Source organism: Narcine bancroftii, chromosome 8, assembly GCF_036971445.1.
Source record: "Narcine bancroftii isolate sNarBan1 chromosome 8, sNarBan1.hap1, whole genome shotgun sequence".
Lineage (NCBI taxonomy): Eukaryota > Metazoa > Chordata > Chondrichthyes > Torpediniformes > Narcinidae > Narcine > Narcine bancroftii.
This window is the reverse complement of record NC_091476.1, coordinates 127,691,227-127,706,255: the sequence shown is the minus strand read 5'-3', so window position 1 is coordinate 127,706,255 and position 15,029 is coordinate 127,691,227.

Sequence of the window (15,029 nt, the reverse complement as noted above, 5' to 3'; positions counted from 1 at the left end):
TCTGATTCCCAGCCTCTGAATCCCCGTGTCTGATTTCCTGCCTCAGATTCCCCGCCTCTGATTCCCCATCACTGATTCACCGCCTCTGATTCCCCACCTCTGATTCCCCGCGTCTGATTCCCTGCCTCTGATTCCCCGCCTCTGATTCCCCAGCTCTGATTCCCCGCCTCTGATTCCCCGCGTCTGATTCCCTGCCTCTGATTCCCTGCCTCTGATTCCCCATCTCTGATTCCCCACCTCTGATTCCCCGTGTCTGATTCCCTGCCTCTGATTCCCCACCTCTGATTCCCCGCCTCTGATTCCCTGCCACTGATTCCCCGCCCCTGATTCCCCACCTCTGATTCCCCATATCTTATTCCCCGCCTCTGTTTCCCCCCCTCTGATTCCCAGCCTCTGATTCCCCATATCTGATTCCCTGCCTCTGATTCCCCATATCTGATTCCCCGCCTCTATTTCCCCATATCTGCTTCGCAGCCTCTGATTCCCCAACTCTGATTCCCCGCCTCTGATTCCCCGCCTCTGTTTCCCCCCCTCTGATTCCCAGCCTCTGATTCCCGGCATCCGATTCCCTGCCTCTGATTCCCCGCCTCTGATTCCCCATCTCTGATTCCCCGCCTCTGATTCCCCGTGTCTGATTCCCTGCCTCTGATTCCCCGACTCTGATTCCCCGCGTCTGATTCCCTGCCACTGATTCCCTGCCCCTGATTCCCCACCTCTGATTCCCCATATCTGATTCCCCGCCTCTGTTTTCCTGCCTCTGATTCCCTGCCTCTGATTCCCCATATCTGATTCCCCGCCTCTGATTCCCCAACTCTGATTCTCCGCCTCTGATTCCCCAGCTCTGAATCCCCGCCTCTGATTCCCCGCGTCTGATTCCCTGCCTCTGATTCCCCGCCTCTGATTCCCCATCTGTGATTCACAACCTCTGATGCCCCACCTCTGATTCCCCATATCTGATTCCCCGCCTCTGTTTCCCCGCCTCTGATTCCCCATATCTGATTCCCCGCCTCTGATTGCCCACCTCTGATTCCCCTCGTCTGATTCCCTGCCTCTGATTCACCGCCTCTGATTCCCCATCTCTGGTTCACCACCTCTGATTCCCGGCTTCTGATTCCCCATCTCTGATTCCGCACATCCGATTCCCTGCCTATGATTCCCCACCTCTGATTCCTCGCCTCTGATTCCCCATATCTGATTCCCTGCCTCTGTTTCCCCGCCTCTGATTCCCCATATGTGATTCCCCACCTCTGTTTCCACGCCTCTGATTCCCCGCCTCTGTTTCCCCATCTCTGATTCACCGCCTTTGATTCGCCACCTCTGATTCCCCATATCTGATTCCCCACCTCTGTATCCCCGCCTCTGATTCCCCGCCTCTGATTCTCCATATCTCATTCCCCGCCTCTGAATCCCCATCTCTGATTCCCGGACTCTGATTCCCCACCTCTGATTCCCGGCCTCTTATTCCCAGCATCTGATTCATGGCCTCTGATCCCCGGCCTCTAATTCCCCGCTTCTGATTCTGATTCCCTGCCTCTGATTCCCCATCTCTGATTCCGCACATCAGATTCCCTGCCTCTGATTCCCCACCTCTGATTCCCCATATCTGATTCCCCGCCTCTGTTTCCCCGCCTCTGATTCCCCGCCTCTGTTTCCCCATATCTAATTCCCCACCTCTGATGCCCCAACTCTGATTCCCCGCCTCTGATTCCCCAGCTCTGATTCCCCACCTCTGATTCCCCGCATCCGATTCCCCATGTCTGATTCCCTGCCTCTGTTTCCCCGCCTCTGATTCCCCGCCTCTGTTTTCCCATATCTGATTCCCCGCCTCTAATTCCCCAGCTCTGATTCCCTGCCTCTGATTCCCCGCGTTCTGTTCCCTGCCTCTGATTCCCCGCCTGTGATTCCCCATCTCTGATTCACCACCTCTGATTCCCCACCTCTGATTCCCCATATCTAATTCCCCGCCTCTGTTTGCCCGCCTCTGATTCCCCGCCTCTGTTTCCCCATATCTGATTCCCCGCCTCTGAATCCCCAACTCTGATTCCCTGCCTCTGATTCACCAGCTCTGATTCCCCGCCTTTGATTCCCCCCGTCTGATTCCCAGCCTCTGAATCCCCGTGTCTGATTTCCTGCCTCTGATTCCCCGCCTCTGATTCCCCATCTCTGATTCACCGCCTCTGATTCCCCACCTCTGATTCCCATCTCTGATTCCGCACATCCGATTCCCTGCCTCTGATTCCCCTACTCTGATTCCCCACCTCTGATTCCCCAGCTCTGATTCCCCGCCTCTGATTCCCCGCGTCTGATTCCCTGCCTCTGATTCCCTGCCACTGATTCCCCACCACTGATTCCCCACCTCTGATTCCCCATATCTTATTCCCCGCCTCTGTTTCCCCCGCTCTGATTCCCAGCCTCTGATTCCCCATATCTGATTCCCCGCCTCTGATTCCCCATATCTGATTCCCCGCCTCATTTTCCCCATATCTGCTTCGCCGCCTCTGATTCCCCAACTCTGATTCCCCGCCTCTGATTCCCCAGCTCTGATTTCCCGCCTCTGATTCCCGGCATCCGATTCCCTGCCTCTGATTCCCCGCCTCTGATTCCCCATATCTGATTCCCCGGCTCTTATTGCCCACCTCTGATTCCCCACCTCTGATTCGCCAGCTCTGATTCCCCGCCTCTGAATCCCCGCATCTGATTCCCTGCCTCTGATTCCCCGCCTCTGATTCCCCATCTCTGATTCACCGCCTTTGATTCGCCACCTCTGATTCCCCATATCTGAATCCCCACCTCTGTTTCCCCGCCTCTGATTCCCCGCCTCTGATTCTCCATATCTCATTCCCCGCCTCTGAATCCCCATCTCTGATTCCCGGACTCTGATTCCCCACCTCTGATTCCCGGCCTCTTATTCCCAGCATCTGATTCCCGGCCTCTGATTCCCGGCCTCTGATTCCCCGCTTCTGATTCTGATACCCTGCCTTTGATTCCCCATCTCTGATTCCGCACATCTGATTCCCTGCCTCTGAGTCCCCACCTCTGATTCCCCATATCTGATTCCCCGCCTCTGTTTCCCCGCCTCTGATTCCCCGCCTCTGTTTCCCCATATCTAATTCCCCACCTCTGATGCCCCAACTCTGATTCCCCGCCTCTGATTCCCCAGCTCTGATTCCCCGCCTCTGATTCCCCGCATCCGATTCCCCATGTCTGATTCCCCGCCTCTGTTTCCCCGCCTCTGATTCCCCGCCTCTGTTTCCCCATATCTGATTCCCCGCCTCTGATTCCCCAGCTCTGATTCCCTGCCTCTGATTCCCCGCGTTCTATTCCCTGCCTCTGATTCCCCGCCTGTGATTCCCCATCTCTGATTCACCACCTCTGATTCCCCACCTCTGATTCCCCATATCTAATTCCCCGCCTCTGTTTGCCCGCCTCTGATTCCCCGCCTCTGTTTCCCCATATCTGATTCCCCGCCTCTGAATCCCCAACTCTGATTCCCTGCCTCTGATTCACCAGCTCTGATTCCCCGCCTTTGATTCCCCCCGTCTGATTCCCAGCCTCTGAATCCCCGTGTCTGATTTCCTGCCTCAGATTCCCCGCCTCTGATTCCCCATCACTGATTCACCGCCTCTGATTCCCCACCTCTGATTCCCCGCGTCTGATTCCCTGCCTCTGATTCCCCGCCTCTGATTCCCCAGCTCTGATTCCCCGCCTCTGATTCCCCGCGTCTGATTCCCTGCCTCTGATTCCCTGCCCCTGATTCCCCATCTCTGATTCCCCACCTCTGATTCCCCGTGTCTGATTCCCTGCCTCTGATTCCCCACCTCTGATTCCCCGCCTCTGATTCCCTGCCACTGATTCCCCGCCCCTGATTCCCCACCTCTGATTCCCCATATCTTATTCCCCGCCTCTGTTTCCCCCCCTCTGATTCCCAGCCTCTGATTCCCCATATCTGATTCCCTGCCTCTGATTCCCCATATCTGATTCCCCGCCTCTATTTCCCCATATCTGCTTCGCAGCCTCTGATTCCCCAACTCTGATTCCCCGCCTCTGATTCCCCGCCTCTGTTTCCCCCCCTCTGATTCCCAGCCTCTGATTCCCGGCATCCGATTCCCTGCCTCTGATTCCCCGCCTCTGATTCCCCATCTCTGATTCCCCGCCTCTGATTCCCCGTGTCTGATTCCCTGCCTCTGATTCCCCGACTCTGATTCCCCGCGTCTGATTCCCTGCCACTGATTCCCTGCCCCTGATTCCCCACCTCTGATTCCCCATATCTGATTCCCCGCCTCTGTTTTCCTGCCTCTGATTCCCTGCCTCTGATTCCCCATATCTGATTCCCCGCCTCTGATTCCCCAACTCTGATTCTCCGCCTCTGATTCCCCAGCTCTGAATCCCCGCCTCTGATTCCCCGCGTCTGATTCCCTGCCTCTGATTCCCCGCCTCTGATTCCCCATCTGTGATTCACAACCTCTGATGCCCCACCTCTGATTCCCCATATCTGATTCCCCGCCTCTGTTTCCCCGCCTCTGATTCCCCATATCTGATTCCCCGCCTCTGATTGCCCACCTCTGATTCCCCTCGTCTGATTCCCTGCCTCTGATTCACCGCCTCTGATTCCCCATCTCTGGTTCACCACCTCTGATTCCCGGCTTCTGATTCCCCATCTCTGATTCCGCACATCCGATTCCCTGCCTATGATTCCCCACCTCTGATTCCTCGCCTCTGATTCCCCATATCTGATTCCCTGCCTCTGTTTCCCCGCCTCTGATTCCCCATATGTGATTCCCCACCTCTGTTTCCACGCCTCTGATTCCCCGCCTCTGTTTCCCCATCTCTGATTCACCGCCTTTGATTCGCCACCTCTGATTCCCCATATCTGATTCCCCACCTCTGTATCCCCGCCTCTGATTCCCCGCCTCTGATTCTCCATATCTCATTCCCCGCCTCTGAATCCCCATCTCTGATTCCCGGACTCTGATTCCCCACCTCTGATTCCCGGCCTCTTATTCCCAGCATCTGATTCATGGCCTCTGATCCCCGGCCTCTAATTCCCCGCTTCTGATTCTGATTCCCTGCCTCTGATTCCCCATCTCTGATTCCGCACATCTGATTCCCTGCCTCTGATTCCCCACCTCTGATTCCCCATATCTGATTCCCCGCCTCTGTTTCCCCGCCTCTGATTCCCCGCCTCTGTTTCCCCATATCTAATTCCCCACCTCTGATGCCCCAACTCTGATTCCCCGCCTCTGATTCCCCAGCTCTGATTCCCCACCTCTGATTCCCCGCATCCGATTCCCCATGTCTGATTCCCTGCCTCTGTTTCCCCGCCTCTGATTCCCCGCCTCTGTTTTCCCATATCTGATTCCCCGCCTCTAATTCCCCAGCTCTGATTCCCTGCCTCTGATTCCCCGCGTTCTATTCCCTGCCTCTGATTCCCCGCCTGTGATTCCCCATCTCTGATTCACCACCTCTGATTCCCCACCTCTGATTCCCCATATCTAATTCCCCGCCTCTGTTTGCCCGCCTCTGATTCCCCGCCTCTGTTTCCCCATATCTGATTCCCCGCCTCTGAATCCCCAACTCTGATTCCCTGCCTCTGATTCACCAGCTCTGATTCCCCGCCTTTGATTCCCCCCGTCTGATTCCCAGCCTCTGAATCCCCGTGTCTGATTTCCTGCCTCTGATTCCCCGCCTCTGATTCCCCATCTCTGATTCACCGCCTCTGATTCCCCACCTCTGATTCCCATCTCTGATTCCGCACATCCGATTCCCTGCCTCTGATTCCCCTACTCTGATTCCCCACCTCTGATTCCCCAGCTCTGATTCCCCGCCTCTGATTCCCCGCGTCTGATTCCCTGCCTCTGATTCCCTGCCACTGATTCCCCACCACTGATTCCCCACCTCTGATTCCCCATATCTTATTCCCCGCCTCTGTTTCCCCCGCTCTGATTCCCAGCCTCTGATTCCCCATATCTGATTCCCCGCCTCTGATTCCCCATATCTGATTCCCCGCCTCATTTTCCCCATATCTGCTTCGCCGCCTCTGATTCCCCAACTCTGATTCCCCGCCTCTGATTCCCCAGCTCTGATTTCCCGCCTCTGATTTCCGGCATCCGATTCCCTGCCTCTGATTCCCCGCCTCTGATTCCCCATCTCTGATTCCCCGCCTATGATTCCCCGCCTCTGTTTCCCCGCCTCTGATTCCCCGCCTCTGTTTCCCCATATCTGATTCCCCGCCTCTGATTCCCCAACTTTGATTCCCCTCCTCTAATTCGCCAGCTATGATTCCCCGCCTCTGATTCCCAGCGTCTGATTCCCTGCCTCTGATTCCCCTTCTCTGATTCACCACCTCTGAATCCCCACCTCTGATTCCCCATCTCTGATTCCGCACATCCGATTCCCTACCTCTGATTCCCCGCCTCTGATTCCCCGCCTCTGATTCCCTGCCTCTGATTCCCGACTCTGATTCCCCGCGTCTGATTCCCTGCCACTGATTCCCTGCCCCTGATTCCCCACCTCTGATTCCCCATATCTGATTCCCCGCCTCTGTTTTCCTGCCTCTGATTCCCTGCCTCTGATTCCCCATATCTGATTCCCCGCCTCTGATTCCCCAACTCTGATTCTCCGCCTCTGATTCCCCAGCTCTGAATCCCCGCCTCTGATTCCCCGCGTCTGATTCCCTGCCTCTGATTCCCCGCCTCTGATTCCCCATCTGTGATTCACAACCTCTGATGCCCCACCTCTGATTCCCCATATCTGATTCCCCGCCTCTGTTTCCCCGCCTCTGATTCCCCATATCTGATTCCCCGCCTCTGATTGCCCACCTCTGATTCCCCTCGTCTGATTCCCTGCCTCTGATTCACCGCCTCTGATTCCCCATCTCTGGTTCACCACCTCTGATTCCCGGCTTCTGATTCCCCATCTCTGATTCCGCACATCAGATTCCCTGCCTATGATTCCCCACCTCTGATTCCTCGCCTCTGATTCCCCATATCTGATTCCCTGCCTCTGTTTCCCCGCCTCTGATTCCCCATATGTGATTCCCCACCTCTGTTTCCACGCCTCTGATTCCCCGCCTCTGTTTCCCCATCTCTGATTCACCGCCTTTGATTCGCCACCTCTGATTCCCCATATCTGATTCCCCGCCTCTGATTCTCCATATCTCATTCCCCGCCTCTGAATCCCCGCCTCTGATTCCCCGCGTCTGATTCCCTGCCTCTGATTCCCCGCCTATGATTCCCCGCCTCTGTTTCCCCGCCTCTGATTCCCCGCCTCTGTTTCCCCATATCTGATTCCCTGCCTCTGATTCCCCAACTTTGATTCCCCTCCTCTAATTCGCCAGCTATGATTCCCCGCCTCTGATCCCCTGCGTCTGATTCCCTGCCTCTGATTCCCCTTCTCTGATTCACCACCTCTGAATCCCCACCTCTGATTCCCCATCTCTGACTCCGCACATCCGATTCCCTGCCTCTGATTCCCCGCCTCTGATTCCCCGCCTCTGATTCCCTGCCTCTGATTCGCAACCTCTAATTCCCCACCTCTGATTCCCCATATCTGATTCCCCGCCTCTGTTTCCCTGCCTCTGATTCCCGGCCTCTGATTCCCCAGCTCTGATTCCCCGCCTTTTATTCCCGGCCTCTGATTCCCTGCGACTGATTCCCCGCCCCTGATTCCCCACCTCTGATTCCCCATATCTGATTCCCCGCCTCTGTTTCCCCAGCTCTGATTCCCCACCTCTGATTCCCCACCTCTGATTCCCTGCCACTGATTCCCCGCCCCTGATTCGCCACCTCTGATTCCCCATATCTGATTCCCCGCCTCTGTTTCCCCGCCTCTGATTCCCTGCCTCTGATTCCCTGACCTGATTCCCCATCTCTGTTTCACCGCCTTTGATTCGCCACCTCTGATTCCCGATATCTGATTCCCCGCCTCTGTTTCCCCGCCTCTGATTCCCTGCCTCTGATTCCCAACCTCTGATTCCACACCTCTCATTCCCCATATCTGATTCCCCGCCTCTATTTCCCCATATCTGATTCCCCGCCTCTGATTCCCCAACTCTGATTCCCCGCCTCTGATTCCCCAGCTCTGATTCCCCGCCTCTGATTCCCGGCGTCCGACTCCCTGCCTCTGATTCCCCGCCTCTGATTCCCCATCTCTGATTCCACGCCTCTGATTCCCCGTGTCTGATTCCCTGCCTCTGATTCCCCGCCTCTGATTCCCCGCCTCTGATTCCCTGCCACTGATTCCCTGCCCCTGATTCCCCACTTCTGATTCCCCATATCTGATTCCCCGCCTCTGTTTCCCCGCCTCTGATTCCCCGCCTCTGTTTCCTCATATCTGATTCCCTGCCTCTGATTCCCCAACTCTGATTCCCAGCCTCTGATTCCCCAGCTCTGAATCCCCGCCTCTGATTCCCCGCGTCTGATTCCCTGCCTCTGATTCCCCGCCTTGATTCCCCATCTCTGATTTACAACCTCTGATTCCCCACCTCTGATTCCCCATATCTGATTCCCCGCCTCTGTTTCCCCGCCTCTGACTCCCCGCCTCTAATTCCCCATATCTGATTCCCCGGCTCTGATTGCCCACCTCTGATTCCCCGCCTCTGATTCGCCAGCTCTGATTCCCCGCCTCTGATTCCCCGCATCTGATTCCCTGCCTCTGATTCCCCGCCTCTGATTCCCCATCTCTGATTCACCGCCTTTGATTCGCCACCTCTGATTCCCCATATCTGATTCCCCACCTCTGTTTCCCCGCCTCTGATTCCCCGCCTCTGATTCTCCATATCTCATTCCCCGCCTCTGAATCCCCCTCTCTGATTCCCGGACTCTGATTCCCCACCTCTGATTCCCGGCCTCTTATTCCCAGCATTTGATTCCCGGCCTCTGATTCCCGGCCTCTGATTCCCCGCTTCTGATTCTGATTCCCTGCCTCTGATTCCCCATCTCTGATTCCGCACATCTGATTCCCTGCCTCTGATTCCCCGCCTCTGATTCCCCATATCTGATTCCCCGCCTCTCTTTCCCCGCCTCTGATTCCCCGCCTCTGTTTCCCCATATCTAATTCCCCACCTCTGATGCCCCAACTCTGATTCCCCGCCGCTGATTCCCCAGCTCTGATTCCCCACCTCTGATTCCCTGCATCCGATTCCCCATGTCTGATTCCCCGCCTCTGTTTCCCCGCCTCTGATTCCCCGCCTCTGTTTCCCCATATCTGATTCCCCGCCTCTGATTCCCCAGCTCTGATTCCCTGCCTCTGATTCCCCGCGTTCCATTCCCTGCCTCTGATTCCCCGCCTGTGATTCCCCATCTCTGATTCACAACCTCTGATTCCCCACCTCTGATTCCCCATATCTAATTCCCCGCCTCTGTTTGCCCGCCTCTGATTCCCTGCCTCTGATTCCCCGCCTCTGATTCCCCATCTCTGATTCCCCACCTCTGATTCCCCGTGTCTGATTCCCTGCCTCTGAATCCCCGCCTCTGATTCCCCGCCTCTGATTCCCTGCCACTGATTCCCCACCACTGATTCCCCACCTCTGATTCCCCATATCTGATTCCCCATATCTGATTCCCCGCCTCTGATTCCCCATATCTGATTCCCCGCCTCATTTTCCCCATATCTGCTTCGCCGCCTCTGAATCCCCAACTCTGATTCCCCGCCTCTGATTCCCCAGCTCTGATTTCCCGCCTCTGATTTCCGGCATCCGATTCCCTGCCTCTGATTCCCCGCCTCTGATTCCCCATCTCTGATTCCCCGCCTATGATACCCCGCCTCTGTTTCCCCGCCTCTGATTCCCCGCCTCTGATTCACCACCTCTGAATCCCCACCTCTGATTCCCCATCTCTGAATCCGCACATCCGATTCCCTGCCTCTGATTCCCCGCCTCTGATTCCCAGCCTCTGATTCCCTGCCTCTGATTCGCAACCTCTAATTCCCCACCTCTGATTCCCCATATCTGATTCCCCGCCTCTGTTTCCCTGCCTCTGATTCCCGGCCTCTGATTCCCCAGCTCTGATTCCCCGCCTTTTATTCACGGCCTCTGATTCCCTGCCACTGATTCCCCGCCCCTGATTCCCCACCTCTGATTCCCCATATCTGATTCCCCGCCTCTGTTTCCCCAGCTCTGATTCCCCACCTCTGATTCCCCAGCTCTGATTCCCTGCCACTGATTCCCCGCCCCTGATTCCCCACCTCTGATTCCCCATATCTGATTCCCCGCCTCTGTTTCCCCAGATCTGATTCCCTGCCTCTGATTCCCTGCCCTGATTCCCCATCTCTGTTTCACCGCCTTTGATTCGCCACCTCTGATTCCCCATATCTGATTCCCCGCCTCTGTTTCCCCGCCTCTGATTCCCTGCCTCTGATTCCCTGACCTGATTCCCCATCTCTGTTTCACCGCCTTTGATTCGCCACCTCTGATTCCCCATATCTGATTCCCCGCCTCTGTTTCCCCGCCTCTGATTCCCTGCCTCTGATTCCCAACCTCTGATTCCACACCTCTCATTCCCCATATCTGATTCCCCGCCTCTATTTCCCCATATCTGATTCCCCGCCTCTGATTCCCCAACTCTGATTCCCCGCCTCTGATTCCCCAGCTCTGATTCCCCATATCTGATTCCCCGCCTCTGTTTCCCCGCCTCTGATTCCCCGCCTCTGTTTCCCCATATCTGACTCCCTGCCTCTGATTCCCCAACTCTGATTCCCAGCCTCTGATTCCCCAGCTCTGAATCCCCGCCTCTGATTCCCCGCGTCTGATTCCCTGCCTCTGATTCCCCGCCTTGATTTCCCATCTCTGATTTACAACCTCTGATTCCCCACCTCTGATTCCCCATATCTGATTCCCCGCCTCTGTTTCCCCGCCTCTGATTCCCCGCCTCTGATTCCCCATATCTGATTCCCCGGCTCTGATTGCCCACCTCTGATTCCCCGCCTCTGATTCGCCAGCTCTGATTCCCCGCCTCTGATTCCCCGTATCTGATTCCCTGCCTCTGATTCCCCGCCTCTGATTCCCCATCTCTGATTCACCGCCTTTGATTCGCCACCTCTGATTCCCCATATCTGATTCCCCACCTCTGTTTCCCCGCCTCTGATTCCCCGCCTCTGATTCTCCATATCTCATTCCCCGCCTCTGAATCCCCATCTCTGATTCCGGGACTCTGATTCCCCACCTCTGATTCCCGGCCTCTTATTCCCAGCATTTGATTCCCGGCCTCTGATTCCCGGCCTCTGATTCCCCTCTTCTGATTCTGATTCCCTGCCTGTGATTCCCCATCTCTGATTCCGCACATCTGATTCCCTGCCTCTGATTCGCCACCTCTGATTCCCCATATCTGATTCCCCGCCTCTGTTTCCCCGCCTCTGATTCCCCGCCTCTGTTTCCCCATATCTAATTCCCCACCTCTGATGCCCCAACTCTGATTCCCCGCCTCTGATTCCCCAGCTCTGATTCCCAACCTCTGATTCCCTGCATCCGATTCCCCATGTCTGATTCCCCGCCTCTGTTACCCCGCCTCTGATTCCCCGCCTCTGTTTCCCCATATCTGATTCCCCGCCTCTGATTCCCCAGCTCTGATTCCCTGCCTCTGATTCCCCGCGTTCCATTCCCTGCCTCTGATTCCCCGCCTGTGATTCCCCATCTCTGATTCACCACCTCTGATTCCCCACCTCTGATTCCCCATATCTAATTCCCCGCCTCTGTTTGCCCGCCTCTGATTCCCCGCCTCTCTTTCCCCATATCTGATTCCCCGCCTCTGAATCCCCAACTCTGATTCCCTGCCTCTGATTCACCAGCTCTGATTCCCCGCCTTTGATTCCCCCCGTCTGATCTCCAGCCTCTGAATCCCCGTGTCTGATTTCCTGCCTCTGATTCCCCGCCTCTGATTCCCCATCTCTGATTCACCGCCTCTGATTCCCCACCTCTGATTCCCCATTTCTGATTCCGCACATCCGATTCCCTGCCTCTGATTCCCCGACTCTGATTCCCCACCTCTGATTCCCCAGCTCTTATTCCCCGCCTCTGATTCCCCGCGTCTGATTCCCTGCCTCTGATTCCCCGCCTCTGATTCCCCATCTCTGATTCCCCACCTCTGATTCCCCGTGTCTGATTCCCTGCCTCTGATTCCCCGCCTCTGATTCCCCGCCTCTGATTCCCTGCCACTGATTCCCCGCCCCTGATTCCCCACCTGTGATTCCCCATATCTTATTCCCCGCCTCTGTTTCCCCCCCTCTGATTCCCAGCCTCTGATTCCCCATATCTGATTCCCTGCCTCTGATTCCCCATATCTGATTCCCCGCCTCTATTTCCCCATATCTGCTTCGCCGCCTCTGATTCCCCAACTCTGATTCCCCGCCTCTGATTCCCCAGCTCTGATTTCCCGCCTCTGATTCCCGGCATCCGATTCCCTGCCTCTGATTCCCCGCCTCTGATTCCCCATATCTGATTCCCCGGCTCTGATTGCCCACCTCTGATTCCCCGCCTTGATTCGCCAGCTCTGATTCCCCGCCTCTGAATCCCCGCATCTGATTCCCTGCCTCTGATTCCCCGCCTCTGATTCCCCATCTCTGATTCACCGCCTTTGATTCGCCACCTCTGATTCCCCATATCTGAATCCCCACCTCTGTTTCCCCGCCTCTGATTCCCCGCCTCTGATTCTCCATATCTCATTCCCCGCCTCTGAATCCCCATCTCTGATTCCCGGACTCTGATTCCCCACCTCTTATTCCCGGCCTCTTATTCCCAGCATCTGATTCCCGGCCTCTGATTCCCGGCCTCTGATTCCCCGCTTCTGATTCTGATACCCTGCCTCTGATTCCCCATCTCTGATTCCGCACATCTGATTCCCTGCCTCTGATTCCCCACCTCTGATTCCCCATATCTGATTCCCCGCCTCTGTTTCCCCGCCTCTGATTCCCCGCCTCTGTTTCCCCATATCTAATTCCCCACCTCTGATGCCCCAACTCTGATTCCCCGCCTCTGATTCCCCATATCTGAATCCCCGCCTCATTTTCCCCATATCTGCTTCGCCGCCTCTGATTCCCCAACTCTGATTCCCCGCCTTTGATTCCCCAGCTCTGATTTCCCGCCTCTGATTTCCGGCATCCGATTCCCTGCCTCTGATTCCCCGCCTCTGATTCCCCATCTCTGATTCCCCGCCTATGATTCCCCGCCTCTGTTTCCCCGCCTCTGATTCCCCGCCTCTGTTTCCCCATATCTGATTCCCCGCCTCTGATTCCCCAACTTTGATTCCCCTCCTCTAATTCGCCAGCTATGATTCCCCGCCTCTGATTCCCTGTGTCTGATTCCCTGCCTCTGATTCCCCTTCTCTGATTCACCACCTCTGAATCCCCACCTCTGATTCCCCATCTCTGATTCCGCACATCCGATTCCCTGCCTCTGATTCCCCACCTCTGATTCCCCGCCTCTGATTCCCTGCCTCTGATTCGCAACCTCTAATTCCCCACCTCTGATTCCCCATATCTGATTCCCCGCCTCTGTTTCCCTGCCTCTGATTCCCGGCCTCTGATTCCCCAGCTCCGATTCCCCGCCTTTTATTCCCGGCCTCTGATTCCCTGCCACTGATTCCCCGCCCCTGATTCCCCACCTCTGATTCCCCATATCTGATTCCCCGCCTCTGTTTCCCCAGCTCTGATTCCCCACCTCTGATTCCCCAGCTCTGATTCCCTGCCACTGATTCCCCGCCCCTGATTCCCCACCTCTGATTCCCCATATCTGATTCCCCGCCTCTGTTTCCCCAGCTCTGATTCCCCACCTCTGTTTCCCCAGCTCTGATTCCCTGCCTCTGATTCCCTGCCCTGATTCCCCATCTCTGTTTCACCGCCTTTGATTCGCCACCTCTGATTCCCCATATCTGATTCCCCGCCTCTGTTTCCCCGCCTCTGATTCCCTGCATCTGATTCCCAACCTCTGATTCCACACCTCTCATTCCCCATATCTGATTCCCCGCCTCTATTTCCCCATATCTGATTCCCCGCCTCTGATTCCCCAACTCTGATTCCACGCCTCTGATTCCCCAGCTCTGATTCCCCGCCTCTGATCCCCGGCGTCCGATTCCCTGCCTCTGATTCCCCGCCTCTGATTCCCCATCGCTGATTCCCAGCCTCTGATTCCCCGTGTCTGATTCCCTGCCTCTGATTCCCGGCCTCTGATTCCCCGCCTCTGATTCCCTGCCACTGATTCCCTGCCCCTGATTCCCCACTTCTGATTCCCCATATCTGATTCCCCGCCTCTGTTTCCCCGCCTCTGATTCCCCGCCTCTGGTTCCCCATATCTGATTCCCTGCCTCTGATTCCCCAACTCTGATTCCCCGCCTCTGATTCCCCAGCTTGAATCCCCGCCTCTGATTCCCCGTGTCTGATTCCCTGCCTCTAATTCCCCGCCTTGATTCCCCATCTCTGATTTACAACCTCTGATTCCCCACCTCTGATTCCCCATATCTGATTCTCCGCCTCTGTTTCCCCGCCTCTGATTCCCCACCTCTGATTCCCGGCCTCTTATTCCCAGCATTTGATTCCCGGCCTCTGATTCCCGGCCTCTGATTCCCCGCTTCTGATTCTGATTCCCTGCCTCTGATTCCCCATCTCTGATTCCGCACATCTGATTCCCTGCCTCTGATTCCCCACCTCTGATTCCACATATCTGATTCCCCGCCTCTGTTTCCCCGCCTCTGATTCCCCGCCTCTGTTTCCCCATATCTAATTCCCCACCTCTGATGCCCCAACTCTGATTCCCCGCCTCTGATTCCCCAGCTCTGATTCCCCAGCTCTGATTCCCTGCATCCGATTCCCCATGTCTGATTTCCCGCCTCTGTTTCCCCGCCTCTGATTCCCCCCCTCTTTCCCCATATCTGATTCCCCGCCTCTGATTCCCCAGCTCTGATTCCCTGCCTCTGATTCCCCGCGTTCCATTCCCTGCCTCTGATTCCCCGCCTGTGATTCCCCATCTCTGATTCACCACCTCTGATTCCCCACCTCTGATTCCCCATATCTAATTCCCCGCCTCTGTTTGCCCGCCTCTGATT